Raw genomic sequence first — 5,860 nt, 5'->3', positions numbered from 1 at the left:
CTGAAGCCGGAGGCAGGAGCCACAATGATCAAGATCTCATCGTCAAACTCCCTGCCCCCCTCTCCCAGTTTAGAAGAATTCAAATAATTCAAATGAGTATTGGGATGGCTGTGGACTTACCACAGTATTTGAAGTTACTATTTGTTCAATTTTATATATAGACCTTGAGGGATAAGGTGTCCAAACATCCTAATTATACATATATTAGAAATGCCAGATTTAAGAAAATATTTAATATGATTTGTTGCTATAGACTGAATGTTTGTGTCACCACAAATTCGTATATTGAAACCTAATCTCCAAAATGTTGGCCTTTGGAGTGGGGCCTTTGGGAAATGGTTAGATCATAAGGATGAAGTCCTTACATTCAGAATTAGAAATCTTATAAAAGAGGCCCCAGAGAGCTCCCTCACCTCTTCTACTATATGATGACACAGCAAAAAGATGACTATGAACCAGAAGTGGGCCCTCACAACGCACCGAATCTGCCAGCATCTCAATCTTGGACTTCCAAGCCTCCAGTACTGTGAAAAATAAATTTCTGTTGTTATAAGTCACCCAGTCTATGCTATTTTGCAGCAGCTCAAATGGTCTAAGACATTTGTACATAATCTATTAATCTACAATTTAATTGGAGTTTATTAAAACATTGCTATATTTTCTGTTGCAGCAAGTGAAATTCTCCACAGACTGCTTTATTTGAACATAATTCTAACTCAAAGAAAAAAAATCTGTAGAAATATTGAAAGAAACTCTATATACAAGTTATTTATTTATTCAAGTTATTTATTTACTTAATATTTTTTTATAAGAGAGGCAACTCTTGGTTGACCTCGCAGATTACAAGGACCTTGTCAGCTTACAATCCCTTATTTTTTATTTTTTATACCTACAGTACTTGGTCTTCCTAGGTGGTCTCCCATTTAAGTACAAACCAGACCCGACCCTGCTTAGCTTCTGAGATCAGATGGGATCGGGCTTGTTCAGGGTGGCATGGCCGTAGACAGAGATAATTTTTTTAAATGACAGAATAAAACTTTTGGTCTGAGTCTCTGAGCAAATGCAATCTTTCTTAATGCCAACTAAGCAACAGTTGTTGTGACAGGCAGAATAATGACCCCGTCACTCCGAACTCAAAGACATTTATGTCCAAATCACCGGAAATGGAATGTGTTAAGTTTCATGGCAAAAAGAAGAATTAAAGTTGCGGATAGAATTAAGGTTAATAATCAGCATACTATAAGTAGGGAGATATCCTGGGTTCTCCATGTGGGCCTGATGTAATGCCAAGCCCCTGCAGAGTGGGAAAGGAAGCAGAAGAGTGTCAGAGTGATGCAGTGTGAGAAAGACTCAACGGGCTATTGCTAACTTTGAAGATGAAGACGAAAAGGAACAAGTCGAAGAATTTGGGTGGCTTCTAGAAGCTGGAAAAGAAAACTAATTGTCCCGATAGTCTCAAAAAACAAAACAAAACAAAACAAAAACAAAAACAAAAACAAACACAACCTTGATGACACTTGATTTTGGCCCAGTGAGACTCATTTCAGATTTACGTCCTTTAGGACTGTAAGAGTTGCAATGCTTTGAGCCATTAAGTTTGTGGCTATTTTTTACAGCAGCAATAGGAAGCAAATACACTGAATAATGTTCTAAATATTGTATAATATAGCTGCTGAACATGTGTTCTTTGGCTAAAAATAGAACAATTTAGTACGAAGTTAGAAATCTTACAGTAAGTTGTTTATATTTTGTGCTTTTTTATTTTTAGTTTCTAAATTTCAGAGATGGCTGTTTTGCTACATGAATAAGCATGAAACATGATCACTTTTTATATTGGTATCTTTGTATGTATATATATCTGTGCTTTCAGGAAATCTCAGATGACTTTAGATGATAGATTTACACAATTTGTATTTGATATGGCCAACTCCCTACTCTATCAGCTTACAGCCAAACACACCAGTCATTAACACCATATTCATATACACCATATTCATTAACACCATATTCATATTTATTCATTAAGTATACAATCAGTTTTAGCATGATTCACTCTGAACTTTGCAATAAATAAGCAAAACCTAATATCTCTTGTTAGAGTTTTTATTCAATGCTGCAACTTCTGTGCCTTGAGTAGTGTCTGGTACGTAATCGCATCTCTAAAATCTTATGGACTAAATGAGTGGAGATCACCACTGCTTAGAGCATTAAAGTGTTCTGTTCAGGCATCTTTTGTAAAGGTACCACTAGAAGACTAATGACTGCCTATTCCTTGGCTGTCTACAACCCATTTCAGAAGTGCTCTAGTCTGTGCTAAGGTTTCCATTTTCACTTGTCCCTGCTCAGGTACTTACGTTCTCAGTGTCTCCAAAGTTTCTGTGACAAAGCTCTTTTAGTTTTCATCCATCCTTTCTGAGCACCCTCACCAAAAATATAGCCATGAATCTGTCTGATATCTGGGCTGATATTGTGCTGTGCTCACAACCACTTGCTCTCTAATTTAAGATTTTTTTCTTTTCCCCTAAAATCAACCTATTCAGTTCCTCATCTTACTGGATTTCTTTTGAGCTTACCTCACTAATTCTCTAAAACACAACCATATAGAGCAAAATCAAATGATAAAAACAGCTTACGAAGAAGCTAATAACTGCATTGCTTTAGCTTCACACATATTTGCAATTTCACACGGGTAACCTTTAAAAATATTTATAATGTTGTAAAACAGCTTTTTTTTAACACATATACTGAATCAAAGTAGACATAACAAATGTTAATTTCCCTGCTACTCTCTATGATAAACTATGAAATACTTTTCAACAGAAAAAAAATGCTTAGATTAATGTAAAGAATATAATATTTTGAATATTTGAAACCATAAACCCAAGGAGACAGCTATTTAACATGATTTTATAGAGACACAATTACTTAATACATACTGAACAAAGTATATAAAGAGCAGTGCAGGAATGTCAATACTTATATCTTGATCTTTTTAGTCCCATTATAGAAATCTTCATAATTGTGGAGATTGGGGAGATTATCCTTAATACCAATTATCTACTAAAGCTGGTGCAATTAAAAGACAGCTTTGGCTCAAAATCATGGTCTCAAATTTGCATTTGATGCTAACAATTAAATTAGTCAAAATTTCTCTAATTAATATTTAAACTCTATTTTTATAAAAAGAAGACAATAATACAAATTTGTTTATTTGTTTAAGGGCTTTGTCTTTTTATCTTCAATTAAAAATATTATAGTTTTTTAGAAGTGGTCCCCAAATATAAGAAGTTCTGAAAGAAAGTTTTATTTAATATCAAATCGTTGCTTCTCTTTTGTAGTATGTCACTTGACATAAAAAAGCTTATAATCTAAAAGATATTGAACATATATAGCATTTCATCTTTTACATTCTACTGTGATTAAGTATATATTTTTGTGAAAATAAAATACTTATACTTTCGACATTATAAATACCAAAAGTTGTTGTTTTGTTAATACACTGGTGATATTACCACAATTTTCAAGTTCTTTTTAAACATGTTTCAAAAGATGCCTGGGATAAATCACAAAGAGGAAAATAATAACTTTTCAGTGAAGAAAACTGGTAGACACCGCCTTATCCAAGTGATCAAAATTAGCATCATCACTAAAAGGAAAAATCAGCACCAACTGCCTCTAGCTATGATATACTGAGAGGAATATTTTGTCACTTGCATAGTATTCCTGCCCCCCAAATTCATAACCTGAATCTAGTTGTAAGAAAATATTACACATTCTATAAAATAACTGCCTGCAATATTCAAAAGTGTCAAGGTTGAAGGTAGAGGTATGACTGAGGAATTCTTTCAGAGTGAATGAAACCAGAGACATGAGAACTAAATGCTGAGATGCTGAATCTGATCTTAAATCAGGAGAAAAAATAACTATAAAGGACATTATTTGGGCAAACCAAGGACATTGAATACATAGTTAAGGTTAGATAATGGCACTGTACTAATGCTGTATTTCCTAATTTTGAAAATTATGTTATGGCCATATATTTTTTAAATGTCTTCGATCTCAGGAAATATATTTGTGAAAGAATTAGGGAAATAACATACCATTTGTTCAACTTAATTCAATAGTATTAGAAATTAAAGTGCATACATTATAAATAGAGAAATAGTAATAAAGCAATTGGGGTAAAATTTAAACAATTAGGTGAATTTGGGTAAAGAGGGCAGAAACAGTGCTATTCTTGCAATTTTTCTCTAAATTTAAAACTTTATCAGAATTTTAATATTACCAAAAACAAAGGTTCCTGGGAAATGTACATTATTTACCCTTTTAAGGTAAGTGTTTATATTTAGAATTTGAGAATGTTTTGAATACTTGATAACTATACTTCATTTGTTAGAAAATATGTAGTTTGGAAAATATATCCCAATAACTAATAAGAATATGTGGTATTATTGTATTTGCTTTTAAATAGCAGGTGATAACTTTGGTGAAAGCATTGTTGGTGATATTTTTGTTCTTTTCCTTATTTCAAAGATCAAGGAAATAGCTCTTTTAAAACAATTTTGAGTAAAAGTGAATTAGAACCAGATGTTTTGAGCGTTTAATTGCACTCTAAAATTTCTGATATATGCCGTAGAGAATGTCTCAGTTGTAATGACCAGCCAGAATTTCCCATTTAAGAGTGGACATTCCTGGGTCAGCCTTCAAGTTAAATGTTTATTTTTCTAGCTGTTTTATAGTGAAGTTGGTTGAAAGACTTGGCACAGTACTCTTCAGTTTAATTTTAAGCCTGACAGAAATGCTGGCCTCAGTGTGTGTATGTGTGTAATTTAGTCACTGTGCTACTGGAAGTCTATGGAAGATTAATGAATGGTGAGGCTCTGTGGCAGTTGTAAGGGGATGCAGAATAGAGAAAACCAGCCACCATCTGTTCAAAATGCCTTTTGTAGTGCTTTTAAGGAAAACAGTTATCAGCAGGAGACAAAGGCAGACAATGGATTTAAATATTGATGTTTCTGTTGCGAATAAATATTGCAATTATATTTTTATTTCAACAAATATATATGCATGCATTATGTTGTGATTATACTGTATATTCAAATCAATTTTTTAAGAAGTAGGAAAATTACTAAAATTTTAATATCTTTAACAATACTTACTCTTCATTAGTCTCTAGAAGATAAGATATATATTAAGCCCTAAGACAAGCTCTGCGTAAATCATCTTTTCCCTGGAATTAACCTTTTTCCTTAGAATCACATCTACCACGGTCTCATACGATTTACACAATATGCTTTAATTACATTCTCATAGATTCATTTTCTTAATCAGCCTTCAAATCTTTTCAAAATTGGCCTTTATAACTGAAATGCTATCAGTTATGTCTACTCACTCAGAAAACTCTATACCAGAACTTTTCAAACTTTAATTGAAGACTGCTCGCCTGGGGGTCTTTTTTTAAAAAGCAGATTTTAATTCAGTTAGACTGGATTTGAACCTGATTCCAAGGTGATACCAGTGCTACCAGTCCATGGTTACACTCTGATTATAAGGATAGAAATGTATCTTTATGAATCTTTTGCCATAAAGAATATTGAAGTAGTCAGTCATAAAATACTAAAAATATACACACAGCCCTTGGTGTGTGTGTATATTTTATGTTGGTGTCCACTTGGCTCAGTCTTTGCAAAAGTTCCCATTCACCTAGTAATAATAATAATAATAATAATAATAATAATAATAAACAACCCTTTAATAGCTTAGGATGCCATTGAATCTATACTGAATCAGTAATGAGTCTTCCAACAACACTTTACATAAAAAAATCATAAAACACGTGCATAACAATTTATAAATTTTA

General features: G+C 32.8%; 1 pseudogene; it reads right to left on the bottom strand.

The window, feature by feature from the left end:
- Positions 1–886: 886 nt before the first annotated feature.
- LOC120622392 (uncharacterized) lies at positions 887–1,005 on the bottom strand (annotated as a pseudogene).
- Positions 1,006–5,860: the final 4,855 nt, after the last annotated feature.

This window comes from Pteropus medius, unplaced genomic scaffold (genome assembly GCF_902729225.1).
Source record: "Pteropus medius unplaced genomic scaffold, Ma_sr-lr_union100, whole genome shotgun sequence".
In the NCBI taxonomy this organism is placed as follows: Eukaryota; Metazoa; Chordata; class Mammalia; order Chiroptera; family Pteropodidae; genus Pteropus; species Pteropus medius.
Note: the sequence above shows the minus strand (reverse complement) of the source record. Positions and strands in the feature narration are given on the sequence as shown.